The sequence below is a fragment of the Myiozetetes cayanensis genome, unplaced genomic scaffold (genome assembly GCF_022539395.1).
Source record: "Myiozetetes cayanensis isolate MyiCay16 unplaced genomic scaffold, myiCay2020 scf18, whole genome shotgun sequence".
Classification (NCBI taxonomy): domain Eukaryota; kingdom Metazoa; phylum Chordata; class Aves; order Passeriformes; family Tyrannidae; genus Myiozetetes; species Myiozetetes cayanensis.
Genome location: NW_026087389.1, coordinates 11,611,584 through 11,631,450, shown reverse-complemented (window position 1 = coordinate 11,631,450; position 19,867 = coordinate 11,611,584).

Sequence of the window (19,867 nt, the reverse complement as noted above, 5' to 3'; positions counted from 1 at the left end):
AAGCAGGACATCCTGCATCCAGAGCTTCCACTCCTCTTCTGCAAAGTAGAAGCCAGAGACAGTGTTAGCAACAGTCCCAGGGGAAATAACAGCAAAAAGGCTGACTCTGATGATACCCTTTATTTATCTTGCTTCATTCATGTTCACAACCAAATAGAGGCCAGACCAGGGTTCATCAAACCCAGAATCCAACATGAGGCACACACAGACAGCATGAACATGGACACTGATGGCACAGGAGACTTCTGCTGTATCTGCACAGTGTTGCTGAGGTTTAAGTGGGGAGACACAGCACAAAATGTTTAAAGATAGTCGCATGCCTCCAACATACTGCTTTCCAGGGACATAGCCTCTACCACACCAGAGAACATGGAACAACTACTGAAAACAGCCATGCACTCTCACAGCTGTTTCCCAGCCAACAAAATACCAGTGAGTTTCACTGGGAAACTGCACTTTGGTGCTCTTGCACCAGATAGGTTTCTATATATTATGTCTTTTGGGTCTATTACTAAAGGTAGAAGACTCAGGTACTTACAGTGCTGGAGCAGGTCTGCCTCCAGTTCCCAGCTCTGTATGTATGACCTTGAAAAAGTCATTCAACTTTCCAATGGCTGAGCTGTTCAACTGCAAAACAAGGCTTTTTCAGCTTTTGGCTGTCTTGTCTGTTTAGACTGTAAGCTCTTCAGGGCAGGGACTGTCTCCTATTAAATGATCATAACTCTTACTTAATTAGGGTCTTCTACACATACAGGGCCCTCACAAAAATGTCATAAAACAAAAGCTTTCTAATAAATTCTGGGGGATTCCAGATTCTGATCCAAAACTGCTCAGTGGTTTTCCCTGCTGAATATGGTGCCGAATCCCTTGTTAGTTTGTGTGTGTGAGGGGGGAGGAGGGAGACTATAATTTAAAGAGATTGCATAAAAGACCGTTTAAGTCCTTGTGGCTGTATATTTCTTTTAATTAGTTTATGCACAGTGCATTTGCATGGGAAGCTGCACAGCGTGTGGACAGACTTAATTAGGAGAACAATACGTTCCCTCTTAAGATAATGACTTGAGGATTATGAAAATTATTATTCCAGATCCATCCATGGGTCATTTGAGGTTCAGTATCCAGCGAACTTTTAAAATGCATTGAGGTCAGCAGTTTGGATACTGTCAGTAAAGTCACTTGATTTTACTGTTGCTTAAATGATTAATTATGAACAGCAGTTGCAGGCATTCCCCAAGTTACACAATAGCCCAAGGACTTGCTGCATTTCACATATGCCATCAGCTACTCTGGAGGCACAGATGTGCTGAACAGGGCTGTAAGATCCACTGTACTGCCAGCAAAGTCTCTTTGAGAGCTCTCTCCCCCACTCCCAGCTCCCTTTCACCCATCCTTTACATTTTTTTTTCCTGGCTGGGGAGGCAAGAAATTTCTGTCTCTGCTGTTGAATCTTTGTAGCTGGAGAACCATGACAATTAGGTGAGAGTTTTAGGACACAGGTCAGTCCATGTAAATGAAACACCACCCTTTCAGAGCAAAGCACCACTGACAATTGAGTTGGAGACATCACCTAAGTGCACCTCAGCTTAACTCATAGTTTGGTGGGTCCAGAAAAGGCATTTTTCTGCCTCTCTCCAAAGTCCCATCCACTCTTAGGAAAGCATGATTGTTTAAGAAGTGTTCCTGCATCTTATCATGACAGATAGGAAAATAGTCCTCTTTGAAAGAGCTTCTACAGGGATTGTATTTCACAGCCAACTCAGTTCAAATAAATTGGAGCACCCATCCTGCTACCCCTCTCCAAAAATGGTTGCCATTGGGGTAAACAACAGGGCACCTAACAGCAACAGGGCACCCTGGAGCAGGGCAGCCCTCTATCCCCAAAGCTGCACAACTCCAGCTGTCAGGGCTGTGGAAGCTACTATCCTCAAATTTGAACCTCCAGGTACAGAACAGACAGCAAGCCCATCTTTCACCTTAGAAAGAAGAGCCACATACGTAGTTGATGAGAACAAGATCAGCTCTTTCAGCATCAAAACCCATGACTCATTTAGAAATCACAGCAATTGCACCTTTGAGTATCTGTTCCTTCCTCTTCCCTACAATGATAAGTTTTTCACTCAAATGCAGTGACTGTGAATTAAATCAGGATTTCTAGTAGCAGTGACAGCAAAAGCTTGGTGAAATCATTGTGTGTGGTGTTGCTTCTAGAGCTGAGAAAGGAGCAGTTCTGGAGGGATGAGGACAGGACATCTTCAGTTGTGCCTCCCCCACTGAAAACCTTTGATTTAGGGCAGGTGATTAAAAATCAACATTAACATCTGGCAGGGGGGAGAGGTGGGTTTGAAGGAAAAAAAAAAAACCCAAGAGAGAGAGAGACAGTGGAGGAAAGGAAATTTCAGAGGGTCAGTGATTAAATCCCTCACACTTCATGTATCTTCTCCAAAACTTCAAACCAAGAGAAAGAATGAGATGGCATCTCTACGCTCACATGGGCAAAGATAAAAATCTGTGACTGGTCTCATCAGCTCCCTGCATGTGGCCATCCCACTACAGGGCTCTCCCTGGGATTTTCACCAGGGTGGCTTTCCAGAAAGGAAGATGCATGCTTCTATCCTGAATTGCTCAGGTGTTTGCCAAGCAAAATCACGGATCCCTTTTAAGGACATGAGGCTGTGCTGCAAAAGGCAATGCAGAATTTTTCAGGAGCTTGTAAGAATTTTCCTTTACAAGAATACACCTAGAACAGCAGATGCCCAGGTCCCTTTCTGCAATAACATTCCTCCACGGCAAACCAGCAGCAGTACCGTGCAAGGGAGCTGAGCTCCTGGTGAAGACAGACCACAGGAAACAAAAGGATGGGCCAGCAGTCTGTTGGCCTCCTCTCAGATGCAAACATGCCCCTGTGCTTTCTACCTTCACCATTTTAAGGCTTCCTGAAGCCTCAGAAGGTGCTCTACAGAGGGTGAGTACCACAGGTGAACTACAGAAGCTGACACTGGCAGCAAGACACAAGGCTGTGCACAGGCAAGGGGCACAAACCCCAAGAAACAGCTCGGCAGCAGGTCCATTTCATTACACTTATGGCCAGAGAGCCCAGCAAGGTCCAGTTACTGTGGAAATGAGAAGCAGAGGAAAGAAAACAAAACCACTATTAATAACGGGATGAGGAGAGAACAGCTCCTCAACTCTGCAGGGTCAATAGACACACTTTGTGAGCATCACCCATTACTCAACCTCTGTTGTTGATAACATGGCACCCAAAGCATGCTAGGAACTGTACAGGGCAAACAAAGATGTCCCTGCCCTGAAGAGATTACAATCTAATTCTGATTTTACAGTCATATTTCAAAAGCACAGTGAGATCAAAGTCCTGCTCTCCTCCCTCGGGCAGTCATTCTCTCTGGTGGAATATATCTCGATTCATAAATCAGAGAAGTTGGATGTCTCAGTGAATACTGCCATTCAGGACACAAAACAGAACACAGAGATGCCAAAGGTAGGCCTAACATCATGTTAGTGCTCAGAAGAGTAATCCGGGGATGCAAGACAAGGGGAAACATACAGCAATTATTATTTTTCCATTATCAAAGCAGATGCTTGTCCAGCTGCAGCACAGACAGCAGTAACAGCACGTGACAATAACCCATGACACTCTAGAACAGAAAATGTAAAAAAGAGCTAATTCTAGAAATTAAATGAAACTTCAGGAGATGTTAAGTGAGATGGTCTGAAAAAAACTTAAAAATTGAGACAAACATCAGAGTACAGTAAAGGCCGTTTGGGAAAGGACACTGAATTAGATGAGCAATCCCAAAGGCAAATCCCAAGGTTCACTGTTTTCTGATTTATGCACAGATAGTACCAGCAGCATCAGGACACACTTAAGCACACAGGAGTAAAGACAGTTGTCTCCCAAGCACTATCCCCACCGCAACCTCTAAAGGTTTCCCCTCTAGAAAAATCTGCAATTCAAACACTAAATTTGCCCCTGAACTGCTTAATCTGCAAGCTCCAGCGATCTCCCTGCAGCAGGGTGCACAGGCAACAGATGTTCAGAAACCGAGCTGGCAGTTTGCACACCTGAACGTGTGACTGGGAGCAAGACAGAAAGGATGCACATTGCCTGGGAACATCTGATAACGCCGTGCCCTTCAGAGCCTGCACAGCGGTGAAGGGGCAGGAGCGAGGCTTAGAAATAACCAGAAGCTTTCTTCTTCTTCCATGAGTCACTCCTGCTTCAAGGAGCTGCAGCTTTGATTATTAACTGGGCTAGTCAGCTAGATATTTAAATGATTCCCAAAAGTCATTAAGAGCCCAATCAGATATGCAGTGCTTGACTCTAGCACAGGAATGCAGAGAGGGAATTATTTGCATAAACTATGCTTTAGAGAAAACCTCCATGTATTTTATATTTCAGGGTATGGGGGAATCTGATTTAACTGAGTTAAAGAGAAGAAGGAGCTTAAGCAATTTAAGGGACCACATTAAACATGGAAGAGAGAAAAAAATATAAAATAAGAACATCAGCTACCTCAGGGATTAGGAATAACAAAATACAATGTCAAAGCGCTCTTCCTCTCTATTCTCTAAGCAACAGGCAGCTCCCTTAGATTTCCTCTGACTTTTCAGAGAGAAAATTTAGCCTTGAAGTCAAAGCACTGCCAAAAGCTGCATGTCTGATCAGATCTCATAACCCTTCTGTCCTCTGTCCCAGACTGACATCACAGAGGTGAGCTGATGCAAGAAGTGAAGGGATGAACAGACACAGAAAGTTACATTTACTTAAATGTAGCTTTATATTCACCTAGCCTTCACACCAGACCCACGACACAGACTCTCCCCCAGCAAAAACCTAAAGCAAATCTGTATAAGATTTTCCAAATCTTCTGTGGAATTGTTTTTATAGGAAATATGGGGTGGCAAGAAACCCACAGGGTTTGGTATCAAAAGATAATACCACAACAGAAAGCAGTACCAGACTAGGGGCCATCTTCAGAGAAAGGCAGAGGGTCATCTAACCCAGCTGCAGCTTTTCTGGTGGTTTGTAACTCACCTCACACATCTGTGTTACACCCAACCTTGTAGGTAGTTCCTGCCACATCTTGCATGGAATCCAGCTCCTGGGATGGGGAAGCAGCACAGGGCACTGTGCAGGGGCTCATTGAGAGGAATCATACCTAGCACATTCCATCCTTCCTGCTTTAGGTTAAAATCAGAGCCATGGCAAGCAAATCTCTCCCATATCTGCAAAACAAAACCAGATTCAGGGTGACTAGAAAGATGGACTAAGCTCGGAATTTGTAACAGAACAGGAAGGTAAGACAAAAGTGATTCTTACAAAGCTTTGTGGGGAACTATCTCTTGAGAAGCAAAAAGCAAGCAGCAACTCACTTCCTAGCCCTGCTTTTCAGGTAGGAAAGTGTGTTCTCACCAGAAGTCAGTAACCAGGATAACCTGAGGCTGATTTACCCATCAGTTGTCCCATCTGTACAATGGGGGTTAAAGTATTTTACTTTCTTCTTTCCATCAAGGAACGGGAGCTGACAGATTAAACACACTCGTGCCTACAAAGCCTTCTTCAGAAAGAAACTGCCATAAGGAGGGTAAAAACATATTGTTACTGATTAGAAACCAAAGTCCTCCTGTGCAGTTATTTAATTAAACCATAAATACAAACGGATAAGTGACTAATGAGCCAGCTCTACACAGTATATTTATATTCCTCTGAAAAAGAACATCGCTTAAACTAGTTGCAAATAATAGTCCTCTCTCCCAGCCTGGTTTTCCCTGCAATCACGAATCAGGCCGCACAGTAGTTTGCTGACAAATTGGTTCATGTTATGAAGATAATGAAGGCATCAAATTACTTTGCACTCCTTCCCCCTGGAAGCAGCGAGGCTCTTGCAGAAAGCGATTGCCAGGGTTTTATTCGTGCATGCATGTGTGTGTCATTTGTGAGCAGACAAGCCCCAGAGGCCTGTCAGCCAAGGCAGGATGGCTCCAGCCGCTGCTTCCTGGCAAACTCCTGGTGTTGCACTGTGACCTTCTGGCTGTGCGCTTGTCGGCGCTGCCAGGGAGGTGACCGTGGCAAAGAGCCACAGCCCCTGAAGGGTGTTTCCTTCCTCCAGTGCCCTCGGAGATGCTCCAGGTTGTTCTATGAGAGCTTGCAAGGGTACCAGAACCATTTAGTGATGTAAGGGCAGCTTTTCTCTAGGTCTGATACACTCTGCTTTCCAGGAACAAAGCCTAAAGCAGCAGATCCAGCAAAGCACTTCACCAAGGAGTTGAGCAAGGTCATCTCCAGAAGAAATAAAGTATTTGGCTGGATCACAAACCTTCTGGATGCTGGCTCTGGAAGTTTTTCTGTTTTTCCTTCCTTTTCTTCCCAGTAAAAGGAAGTTTAACTCCTTCTTTGGAGATGGTTCCTGAAACTCAGATTTAGAAGGACAGCAGAGAAGACAATATTCCCATCCTGAGCTGGTATTAATAAGTACATAAATAAATTTGGAACAGGTAAGATTTCAGTAAACTGGATCCAAACAGCTTTTTAAAGCCCCTCCAGCCACTATGAGCATCAACAAGCTGAGCAAAGCTCTTTAGTGATCATAACAAATGTGTCAGGCTTTACCCTGCAATTGATTCGCTTTTGGGAACATAAGTTAAGCTTTAAATCTATATTTCATATATAATCAAGCAGCCAAATCGGCCTTTTGATATAGAACCCAGACCAGCCACTGTGTCTTTATCTCAGAAAGCAGGAGGCCCAACAAAGCTACAGCCAGGGAAGTGACAGTTCTTCATTATTATCCTCCCTGATCGTGCCCATCTTCTCATCTCCCCTATCAAATTTCTGGGCCTTTTTGATAAAAAATAATTTAAGAGTGCGCTCCACAGGAAGCACACGAAGGTTACAGAGTGAGCAATGCCTGGGAACCCCTCTTTAAAAGGTGCAACCAGGAAAATGCCTGAGAACGGGAGCTGCATGGAGCCCCTGCCAGCAGCACAAGAGCAATGCCAGAGTCAGACGTTCCAGGAGACCTTTCCTTCCTTCATGCTTACCGACATCACCTTCTGCTGACAGAACCCAAATGAGGAAGGGCTTTTAAGCCTCACTTCCTAGGCACTCCTTAGTGTTGCTTGTTTTCTTCCCTCTTCCTCCTGCACTGCAAGCTTCCCAGAACAGCCCTCTTCCCCACTAACACTAATCTCCAGCTGTTTCTTATGAAAAAGCACTTAGTTTGGGTTGTTTTGGGGTTTTTTGTTGGTTTTTTGTTTGTTTGTTTGTTTTTGTGGATTTTTTTTTTTCTGAGCCAGGTATTCTCTTCAGCAGAGCAGTTTTCCCTGTTGGTTTTTTTTCTTCTTTTTTTTTTCCCCTCCCTTTAAACGGTTTACATAACAGTTTTCTCCTGCTTTGTTGGGGTTACAGTTTCATGTTAGAAATTTGGTGGCAATTCCAGCTTTGGGGATTCCCTTCTGACTGCCTCTGCCCTGCACTCTGAAATCGCTCTCCGTGTGCTGCTGCAGTGGTCCATGACATCAGCCTGACTGGGGAACTGATCCACTGTAGCAGGAAACACTCAGGATACACAAAAGCAAGATTTTTCTTCTTCTGCAGTCGTATCAGTTCCCTGAGATATTCCACTGCACCACCTTACAAAATCCCATGGCCAGTATCTAGTAGATGTCTGCTGCAGGCTGGAAATGCCCCCAGACCGTGATGCCAATAAGAGTTCTTCAGATGAAAGCAGGGCTTGACTCAGCTGGCTCATGCCTCACTTCATTCTTCTGTAAGTGAACTAGAGCACAGTGTCTTTGGGTCAGCAATTACATTTAATTATAAAGAGCTTATAAAACACAGACATTTTGATAAATCTACGTTTTTCCTTTAGTTGTCCCTCGTGGGACATCTCAGATTTAAGCTTCCCAGAAGGAGCAAAGAAATTTGAGGATTTGGCTTAGATGCGTTTCATAGCCAGCCACAGAAATGACAAAGGATTCCACCCTCTATGAAAGATAAAATGGATTTATGTTCAAATTCAGTGTTTAGCCCTCTGTGAATGCTCCACAAATCAATGTGCTTTTCACTTGCACAAATAACCCACAAATCAACATGCAACAGGAAATTTAGTGTGGAGGCTGGCACCTTCATCCATAATTTGCACTGTCAAAGGGAAGAATAGGAGGAAAAGACCTAAAGGGCATATTTTTTGTATCTGGAAAAAATTGGACAGAAGGTTCTGCCAGTCATTCACAACCTTATTCCACATGGACCACGTCTCTGTTACAGACCAACACACTACAGCACTCGTATTCAATGGGCTGCATTCACAAATGCCAGTCCCTGAAAGCCACATCAGCAGAAAGACATGGATTTCTGAGCTTATCTATTACCTCTCATGCCAATTTCCCACCACTGCAATTTACTTCCAGGCCAGCATTTAAAATGGTGTTACTTTACAAACTTTTAAACTTAGAATAACTATGCAGTGCTGGAGTTAACAATTCTCCTTGAGATACCAGGTGGCAACACTATAATGCCTTTCCCCTGTGTTGCAGCGTCCCACCACGAAGGCACAAGAAAAAGATATTTTTCCCCTCTATGAGAAGTAGTTTAATTCCAGATTAGTATATTGCAGAGGAACTACATTACAGTTTGAGCTTTGCCAGATTCAGCCCAGATTCTTTAGTTAAACAATTTCACAAGATGTGACAATTTCAGCACTTCCTATGCCCGGAGCAAAACTTCCTAACCTGATATTCACAAAGGAGTGGAGTTTGCTTGGCTGTTGAAGGTTTTCACAGAGTTTTGTTTTGGTTTGGGTTTTTTAAGCATATTTTTTAAGCTTTGCCTTGAACTACCTTGGAAATGGGTAGTTTGGCTGATGGCTAACACCTGTGAGAGGGTGGTGGCTCTGATGTTTTTTCAGTTCAACCCAAATGGTTTTCTAAAAGATATAAGCCATAATGATCACAAAGGTATGGGGTCAATTAGCAATGTACAATTTTCTCAAGTGATCTGGGATTTGGGGAATCTCCATTTTTAGGTTACTAATTTCAAACATTTTAAAATAATCTAGTTGCTTATAAGGGCTATTTTATGGCACTCTCTGAAAGGCACTCCATACCAAAAACCTAAAAATTGACCAAGTACCCAAAATCCCTAAGAATTGCTTAGAATCTCAGAATGATTACAGGGGATATTTTGGGGTTTTTTTGAAATAGATAGTACTTATGGCCCATATATTTCTATTTCCAATGATTCTACACATCCACTCAATGCACCTCCATACTGTTCCCGCAGGATATTTCACTTTTTCAGCCTCTGCAGCCTCTCCCCACTGCACCAGCACTGTTTCAGGTCAGGTATATTAATGAAAAAGTCTGTCAAGTCAAGAGAACGCACTGAGGGGTCTCTGCAATATGCCTGGTAGGGTTTACTACCATATAAAGCCATGAAATTCACTTCAGCTGAAATAAAACAAGGAAAGCTTGACCTTGAGGCTTCCAACAGCAAAACAGGCAGGGGAAACAAACAAACAAAGTAACAAAAACTAAAAGCAAATATTACTTGCTTGGTCTTGCTGTTTACATGTAACCAGCACAGGACTGCTCTGCTCATGGTTTGTTGGAGGCTTTCTGAAAGAGCCAAGTGCTCAGAATCATTATACATGGTATTTAGTCCAGCATTAATTCCTCTCCTACGTGGATGATTAAAAGGTACAAAGGCCATTTAATTAGCACCTCGTATCATGCCCTATAACTTGCAGTCATCATCTGGTAGCAACCAGACAGAGCCACAAACGTGCATACACACACACCCACAGAGGCACACCGCCACCCCCCAGGAGCACGAGTTCCTCCTATGCAATTATAGCTGGGTGCCCCCTAATTCTGATCTCTTGAGCATTTAATGCGTTTGCTCTGGGGTCTACACAATCCTGCTCTAATTTTGCCAGGGGCCTTTGTATCAAAGGCCTGAGCTGTGTGAAAGGTGATTTAGCAGAGATGGTGTCGGTGATTATTTTCAAAGGAACTGCTGCAGCCCCACCACGAGGGACACTGCAGCCTCCAGATAGGGGGCCCTTATCATATTTTCTATTCTCAGATAAGATTATGTTTCCTTTTTTCATCCTCCTTCCTGAATCTTCTTGATAACAATTGGGGGCCAGTTTAATCACGGAGGTTGAAATAACCAAAAGCGTTCCTAGGGTGGTGGTGGGGAGGGCAGGGAACAGGGCCAGGTGGGTGGGGAGGAGGGAGAAGCCTCACTGGTCGGAAAAGTTGGGTAAGAGCAACTGAGAAATAAAGCCAGCAGAAACAGGGTTATTTCAAAGGGAACAGCTGTTAAACTGCAACCAAACAAAAAGCACATGCAGCCAATGTTCTTGTGGTTGCCCGTCAAAAACAAAAACAAAACGAGTTGTTCACGAGCCCATTCTGTGGTCTAAACAAATAAGAGTGAAAACGGGACCAGGACAGGGAGATGGATGACCTCAAAACAATGGGGACAGGCCCTTTGTTAAACAGCCCTTTCTGCTGCTGGTAGGGGTTTCTAAACGCTAATAATATCTTTGTGATAAGATGAATCACTGGGGCATGATGTGAATTGGTTCCAGGGAGCTGACCCCGACCTCTGGTGTTTGAATCTACTTGGAATGAGCATTAGAGACAGAAGAGAGCAGTGAGTGTCCTGTGTTACTGCCCCGAAAAAGGATTCAGACATGGATTTGGAGGGGTGCAAGGAACTCTGTAGCTCTGGCCAAGACTGCCCATTCCAGGACAACAGAGTAACATTACAGCATGGTGAATTCCCTGGCATATGTTCCAGGTCATGTCGGTCAGTACTTGAATGAGACTTTCTAAGAAACACCAAGCTGAGCTACTCCACAACGACACCATGTCCTCCAAGTCCATTCTGAATCAGCACCCTAAATGTTGCATCAGAAGGTGCCAGGCTTAGAGAGTGGCAGTTAAGGGGCAGGAGGTGGGATGGGGAGATAACATGTTTCATATGGGTTATAAATCAGAACTGTTCATCGCCTGTTGCTGTTAAGCACCCCCCTCCCATTTTTCTCTGTTGCAAAAAAACTGAAAAATCCCATTCTGCCTTGGCAGCATTACTCCCAAACAACCCCTCAATCACCAGTGTCTGTTATGTCAGTGCTTAACGTCCCCACGTGCCAAACCACAGGGGACTGTTGGCCCATCCCTGTGCAAAAGGAAACTTCTGCCCTTATGGACCCTTTGCAGTGAGAGTTAAAGTGTATCTAAGACACCAAAGAAACCCTAGAGGCATGTCCTGATTTCCCGGGTTTGGAATCTTTCCCTGGTGACAGCCTGGAAAAGATGAAGCCACTGAGACATTACCACCTCAATACAACACAGACAAGGACTGGCCCAGCAAGAGCTATTCTGACCCCAAGCCCTGCCCAGCCCTAACAAAAATGTCTGCGTTTCCAACTGCAACATTTGGAGGCACCTAGACCTGCCTTTGGATCAGGTAACTTGTGAGGTTCCCAAACACCAGTGTTGGTTCCTGACATCCATTCTTCAGTCAAGCAGGGCTGGGCTGCAGGTGCCCACTGTCCAGCTTTTGGCCACTCATGTCAAAGGTATGTTCTCTCCTGAGCCTGGCCTTTGAGAACAGAAACAAACCACAGACCCACCTTCTTCCAGGGACAACCAGCCCCAGCTGAGCTGCCAAAGCAGAGCACTTGTCCTCGAAGATACTCACATGCAGAGTTCAAAGCCAGGCCTCTCTGACTGCAAGGCAGCGGATGGCAGCTCACCACAGAGTTCCTGGTAATAAAGTCTATTTGAAGACTCTCAGTGAAAAGTGTGTTCCTAATAGAGGATAACATTTCATGGTCATTATGCGATACACTTAACTTTAAAAGGAACAAAAATGCTGAGAAAGTCATTTTCTGAAAAGGGCTCTCGGATTTCATTACTATGGGTCAAGTGCCTGGGGAGAAGAATTAAAGAAAAACACGAACTTGTGCACAAATTAATTAAAGATATTTCCACTAATAAATTGTCCCCATATCCCAAGGCAGAGCCTTCAGTTTGCGAAATGTGGTAATATTCAAGTTGTGGTTTTCTCCACCAGGCAAGCGGTTCAGCAACATTTAAAATCAAATGGATAGAGCTGGGGATGTGGAGCTTGGGAATGGGAGGGGGCTGCTTTCTACTTCAGCCCATATAAAATTTACGGTATTTTAGTACATTTCTAAGAAAAAGAAAAAAATGCATTGTTATCCCCCAAGACCCCAAAATTGTGATGACCTTTTAACTTCTCATTTTCTTTGATGCAGTCAATTTCTCCAAACAACATCCCCTCCTCCACATTCTTCCACCAAAATTGTGAAGGACTGCTCTTTTTGATGCAAAGACAGTGCCAGTTGCTGTAATATGAGGAAATCGCAGCATAAGGAGAAAGAAAACAAAACAAAAATCCCAGAAGGAGAAACAGAATTCACTGTCAGCAGCTTTGAGGAGTGGGCCCGGTACAGCCCAGTGTTAATGACCCCCATCCAGCTGCAGGAGAGGCTGTATTTAAGCAGCTAAGAGCAACAGTGGGGTGGCAGCTGAGCACTCCGGGTCTGTGCTGTTTGCAGTACATGGCCAAAGATTTTTGGGTTGTCTTGAGAGGCTTAATAATATACAGGTCCACTTTCAGGGCAAGGCACCTCCAGCTGAAGGTCCTGGGCTGTGCTGAAGCTGGAATGCATCACTGCATGGAAATTGTTGGCTTGTAAGGTGGCTCACACAACGGGTAACAGCTGCGTGCTCAGGCCTCTCTTCTCACTGTTCCCGGTAACAACTGAAGAAAATTGAAGCTGAACTTAACTTTTATTCCTACTCTCCAATTTTGTGGTGTTTTTCACTCAGAGGAAAGGGAGGTGAGAAGATTTGCAATCCTTTTGCAGCCCATCTTCTGCAAAGACCACCACGGTCTTAGATCACTATTGGTCTAGTGAAAGATGGGAAGAATTCACTCTCCAAGGAAGGTAACCAACAAATCAAAAGAATGAATCTCCAAGATACACAAATACAGCTAAATATTCCTGTTCTAAGAGCTGGGATAGTTTGTTTGGTTTGTATTGACCTGATCCCATTTGAACATCCCTGTTCTCACACTGATCAGAGGCTGAAACGGAAGGAAACTGTTTCAAGCTTCTCTTTCCTCTATTTTTTCCCCCCCTCTCCCTCCCTACCACTTAAATTTCACAGGCACCTGAATCTGATCACAACTTCCTCTGTCCAGTGTAAAGTTTAGTCTGAGAGAGTGCACATACCACAATACGTTGGGATAATATTAATGTATAGTATTTGAAGCCCCAGGGCCTGTATGTTTCATTAATTTCCTCCCCATTAAAGTAAAATGAGGATATCCTGTAGAGAATTGCAGTGAACCATTCGGACTGTGAAACTCGTCCTGACCCTGCTAAGAAAAACAGACAGAAGAGGAAAGAGCAGCTGATCGCAATATACAGCCACCCAAACGAAACACAGGGGTTCCTTGCTCAGCCCTTTCTGCACTACTACCGTGCAAATATTTAGCTTAACAGGATGTGAAGAGCTGGTCAGCAAGCATTGAAAAAATACGCACTGATTTTTATTTGTTTAAAATGCGAAACATTTCCCCTACATTCTTTGCAGTGCATTAACCTCAGGCGCAATTTCCACTCTGGGATTGAGCAAGGCAGGGACCTGGGTTGCACACGAATAATTCAGATTACTGCATCTGTTTGTGTGTGGTTGGGGCACGCATACCGATCCTTGCTCATTAACCCAGTGCATCCAAGCTCTGCCAAACCCTCGAGGGCTGGCATCCTAAAGAGACCGACTCTTCCAACACAACTGGCCGTTGTGCTTGATGCCAGACTGTGAATGGCTCTGTCAGGTTTACAACAGATCCAGCAGAGCCCAAGGCCTTCAAAAACACAGTGACATACACCCTCCTCTTTGTCTTTCCATCTTGATTTAGTTCTTCACCTGGACCTCTCTGATACCCTCCATCCTTGGTCCTCATGCCCCACCACAGCTCACCTTTCCCTCAACTCACTCTGGAACGACTAAAGGAGAAAACTTTCCATTTTGGACTTAAAGCACAGGTGTAAGCATGTGGATTTTATAAGTAGCAATGTTTTTTTGCGGAGGACAAGAGCAGCCATTCAGCCACAGTTCAAGTTCTACCAGTTTCCTTCTTTCATCTGTTTCAACCAGCTCTGCCCAAATGCCTGAGCTCCACTGCTCCATGGCAGCCGGCGCGACAGGCAAGGTGGGAGGCAAAGTTGTAACTGCTCTGAATATCCCTGAACAGGTGAGGAGACCCAAACAGAGCTTGCTGCCTTCATTCTTTGGCAGGCACCTACCTTGCTCTGCAGGTTTTCCTATTTGTCCAGCAATCTTCGAGTCATGCCTGAAGTGATCCCCAGGAAGGCAGGGTGAAGCACTGGGAGCCCAGGGGCCAGCCCTGCTTGGGATACCTGCCACAGACTGCACAGCCAAGGAACCTGCACATAAACTTGCAGTTGTTCTGGGAAACCAAGCACCCAGATTGGTCTAAATTACCTTCTGCTGACATGAGACATGCTTCAAAAACACAGCTGGGAAACGAATTTCCTCTCTGGAGCCCCTTCCAACACCAACCCTTTGAAGAACTAATTTCAGTCCCAAGTAATGGCGTTGCCCTGGTCCCAAGGCTGCAGGTTAAAAAGCATATTTTGGAGGAAGTGTGTGCCCTGCCCTGGGGGGAAGGGGCAGTTTGAATTACCTCGAACCAGCCCCTCTGGATTGCTAACAGACCTGCATGGCCAGGCTGCAGAGGATGTCCCTGCCCATGCCTGGGAGCACAGGGGTTTTGTGATGCTCAGTGAAGGGTGAACCCAGACATGGGCAAATCCCAGCAGGACTGGGAAGGTGTCCCCTGACCTCCCTATCAAAACAATAACTAAAATTCCTCTCCATGCTTCTGCCTGTGCATAGTGGTACAGCCCCAGAGAACTTAACCTCTGTACAAATTAACAAATGGTGGTGAGACTCAGGAGCACAGAGGTGACAGAACTGCAGGGTAAGATGTCCCTCCAAGGCAACAGCCAGTTAAAATAATCCCCAGTATGCACCACCCTGAGATAAAAGCCAAGACTCATCCTGACAGGATGACTAGAGAGTTTGGTTGACTGCCCTCCAAAATCTTTAGCTCAGCACCTCAAATCCTCCCCACAAAGCCCTAACTTATGGTCCTTACTTGCAAACCCCTTTGCCAATGCACTTCTCATGCTGGAGGTTCATAAGAAATATCCATTTGTACTTGCTGGAACCTTAAAAGTAAAGCTCATTCCAGAAAAAGCCTCATTCCCTTATTTTCCAAGCTCCAGTAGCCATTTACTTCTCCTCAGCTTCCTTTCAACAAACACCAGCATGTTGTCCCATTTTACTTCACATCTGACCTTTGCCAGTAAATTTCTTCCTCCTTCTACCCCAGCAGCACCTTTCTCTTACCCACTGCCCAGCACACAACTCAAACGCTTCTTTAAATCAGAGATGGGTCTGAAGAATGAAGGTCAAATCCAGATGTTGCAATGCTTCTGAGCCATTTTGGCTTTCCAGGCAGTCATTTGGGCCCGTCTCTGCTTCCAATGCCCTGAACTACATGAAGAATTTGGCCTCTGGGCATTACAGGAATGCATATAATAATAAATCACAGAAGGCTCCAAGCACCATATACATGCCAGTGATCCCCTTTGCACCATTTAGTCTTGAAACAAGGAGTTTTATGCTCATATTAGCTTGTAAAGTGCCAAGCCCCCATTTGAGACTGTGTACGTATCATTTTCCCATTCTGCACAGACACATGCCTTCAGCCAGCTCTCATCAGGGTGGGAGCACAGGAGGGGGGACATAATCATGATATAATATGCAATAGCCTGATGATTACTAGTATTTCTTAATAAAAAAACATATATTAAAAAAAAAAACCCACACTAAAAAAACACAGCCCCCAGCTTATGATTTGAATAAGAGGGAGGGAAGAAGGTGTGTGGGGGAAATTGTCTTAATTAAAATTCTCCCTTTCATCCTGGTAATTACATTCAAACAGGAGACAGCAGCATTGCTGTTTGTCACTGTGCCAAAAAAAGAAATTGATTTGATCACCGGGACATCGTGTTGCATAAAATAAAATTCTTAAAAATCTGCCAGCATTTTTTTTTTTTTCATAAACTGTAATTACTTCTAGAACACTGCAAGGAAGGGTGAAAACAGACAGAAAAGGGAAGAGGAGGAGGAGGAGGAAGAAGGGGACCCGGTGGCAGATAATACGCCAGTAATGATGGAAACACCTGTAAGCCAGTGGAGATCTAGCAGCTATCAGCTCTGGCTGCATTCCATATCCATTAGCTACAAGAGGCTCCTTGGGCTCCAGGAAAGGAGGGTGTTAGCTCTGACAACTGGTGAAAAGCTGATGAAAACGTACCGAAGGGGCAGTCACGGCGCTGCCATTTGATAAAGAGGAAAAAAAAAAAGAGAGAGAGAGGAAAGGGAGAAGGAAAAAAAAAAAAGCCAGGAGTAAATCAGTCTAATTAATGGCTTTGCTCATTTATCAGGGGCAAATGCTAATTATTCTTTTTAATCACTTTTCTGCCACAGTTGCTCATTCTCTCTGATTTTTTTTTTTTTCCCCTGCCAGCTCTGCTTAGTGAGTGAGTCTGGAGAAAAGCAATCCAAACCTCAGGCTTATAAATAAGGAAAGCACAAGAGAAAATGAAAGAATGGATAAAATCATTCCATGAAATCCTACCAGGCTTGTCTCCATGTGGAAACTCCCAGCACCCTTGCTGGTCTCCTACCTCACTTCATGACCTACAGGCTAAAAACCAAAATGAAGACCAGTCCTTGACAGAGAGGTTGAAAGATCATGCAGACAGCTTTTGAAACCAACCCTCCAAACTCTGAACTCCTGCTCACATAAAGCATGTTTCTGTCTCTTATTATTCCTCAATACCCACGTGGACAGCTTTTGTTCATGCCAGTTTGTAGGAAGAAACTCTCTATTGTTAACCCAAGAGCCCAAATGTGTGAGTATCAGTGTTTAACTTTCCCTTCTGTTGTTTTATCCACAGTGTGCAGGGCAGGGCTCTCAAAAGCACTGAGTGATGATGTTCGTACATCTCCAGATGCCTCAAGAGCTTGGCTTTGAGAAGGCAGCAAACACACCACCTTCTCAAGCCTCTTCAAGCTGGTTACCCAAAAAAGTAACTAATTGCCACCATAAATCTTGTTCTCATTCATCAAGTGGTGAGCAGACTCGGGTTTTGGTGACCAAATAGACCATAAACACAGAGACTAAATCTGAAACAAACCCACAGACTTTAAACAATTCAACAAAACCACCCAGCAAATTGTCAAAAGAAGCAAAACTGAAAGCCTGCATGCAGAAGCAAAAGCCAGTTTGCAAACAACTCTCAAAAGAACAAGACTCCATTCAAGACTGTCTGTTTGGACTAAGATGTGATGAGCATCCACAAAGAGAAAAAGATGAAACACGACTGTCAGACACGACAGACGGTATTTGGGGGTGTGTGTGAGCAGTGCTGCTATGCCAACACAACCAAGACCTGAGACTCTGGTTTTTCTTACCTTTAATTTGCAGAAGGAAACAAATTACTCACCCCAATGAGGCAGGAGTATCTGCCTAACCTCCCCTCCCATTAAGAGCAACAGTACCCATGGCAGCAGGACCAGGAGGGCATGGATGAGCTGTTAGAGGAAACTCCATCAGCACAGCAGCTTTCTTCAGTCACAGTTTAAAGGTCTCCAATAAGAATTTAATTCAACAATTCAGTTACCACATAGTAAATCCCCTGAGTACTAGATGTGTGTCTTGATAGCTGCTAAACCTCAGTAAACAAGTCTTTAATCATCCATTGGTAATTAATTAGCAAACAAGAACTAATTGCAAGTAGATAGCTTCTTAGATTCAAGACAGTTGTTCTACGTTAATTAAATATAGAGGTCTGTGAGTTACACAAATACGTTCTAACCAACATACATTCAGGACTCAAACATGCATTTAGTTCCTAATGAACCAAAACCCGTGAAAAGTGTCCAAAGGAAGCAAATTTCACAGTGGTGCAAAAAAACTGGCACCTGTGACAGGTGCCCCCAAGCACTGATACGCTCACCCAGCTAAGAGCAGGGACACCACAATGAGGCATAAGCAAGCTCAGGAAATCAGGGCCCAGAGCCTACCACTTGGTGAAAGGCTGAAAAAGAAAAATTATAAATACATGAGGAATTTGTGCTCTACTACATTTGTAGTCTGATCCATGTAAAATTACTCCCTGAAAAATTGTTTGTCTGACTTTGATGCCAGTCCTAATGGCATTAAGTCAGACTTCTGTCACCAGTTTTGAAAAGAACCAAAATTTTTACCCTATGAGTCTCTTTTCCAGACCTGACTTTATAACCCCTTAAAACAAGCAAAACCCTGTACCAAGCTGAAGAGATCTTATTACAACAAGAGAAATCAAAGGCCCAGTTTGGCAGAGCCATACCAAAGATTTGGTGTAATCACATAAAAATTTGTGTTTCTTGCTCTCCCGCATTGCTATTCTGCAGCATTAAAAGTTTCCCCTTTGCTTTCTTCCCTAGATTATCATTGCAGCATGACAAGTCTTCATCCTGTTCCCTCCACCTCCCTGTCACAACTACTTGCATTGCTTGGATGGCTGGGGCTGCAGCTTTGGGGTTCATGGGCAGGGGGAGACAAGAAAGGACAGATGACTCCTCATTGAAGAGGTACAAAAGAGAGGGATGAAGCCAGGTAGATAAAACTCAACAATTGTGATGCAAACCCACAACTGAAAAACATCGACCAAGTGGTCTGTGACCCAAGTCACAGATGCTGCAGCTCTTCGCTGAGAGGAGAGTGTGTCACGGCCTTCCCAGACACTGAACTATGCACGGCTGCAAGATAACGTCATCCAAATGTGCAAACATGCAAAACAGACCATCCAAAGGGCTTGAGCTGAAATGCATTAGTGACTACGGCATCCCAAACTCCCCCTGTGCACCTCAACCGACAGAACTTCGCTGCCCAAACTCCTCCAAGGGATGGCACCCAACTCCTTTTTCATATCAGAGGACGGGGGAGGCAAAAATCTGCGCTACACTGCAACCTCTTATCTGCTCACATTTACCCACCCAACAAGAGCTGGAAGTGGAGGAATGGAAGGTGAGATTTTTCATCTCAACTGGCAGATTTCATCTCACTCAGTAGCCCCTTAGCTAAGTAACACATCTCTTTTCAGCTCCCCCCCCAACCCCGCCAAAACACATGCACCAAGTGTGTGTTTACAAACACACCATTTATATAAGCATGTCAAATGCTCAGAGACAGACAGCATGGGAGGAGAGAGATTTAAACGAAAAATATGTCTTTCTCCATATACTGTATGTTCCTGTAGTCTTTTCATTTCATTCTGCTTTATCTATCAAAAATATATTAACCCAAAAGCCTGTTTCCATCAAAGTCTCGATTCCATGAACATTTAAAGATAAGCCTTATCTTATTACTGGTGCATTAACAACAGAAATCTAAAGGGCTACTGTCAATCATCTACTTTTCTCTTTCTTTTTCCTCTCTCCTCAAAACAGCTTTACAGAGCACAACTGGGACTTCGCAGGGGTTCTGGCAGACAAGAGTACACACAAACACCAACAGGCACAAAACCACCACCCCTGCCCCAGTGAAAAGTACCATGGAAAGATCTGAGTGTTTGAGCAGGGCCAAGCATGCACACATGGAAAAGGAAAGAGAGCAGCATCAGGCAGCACCCACCCAAACCCATATGAATTTCTA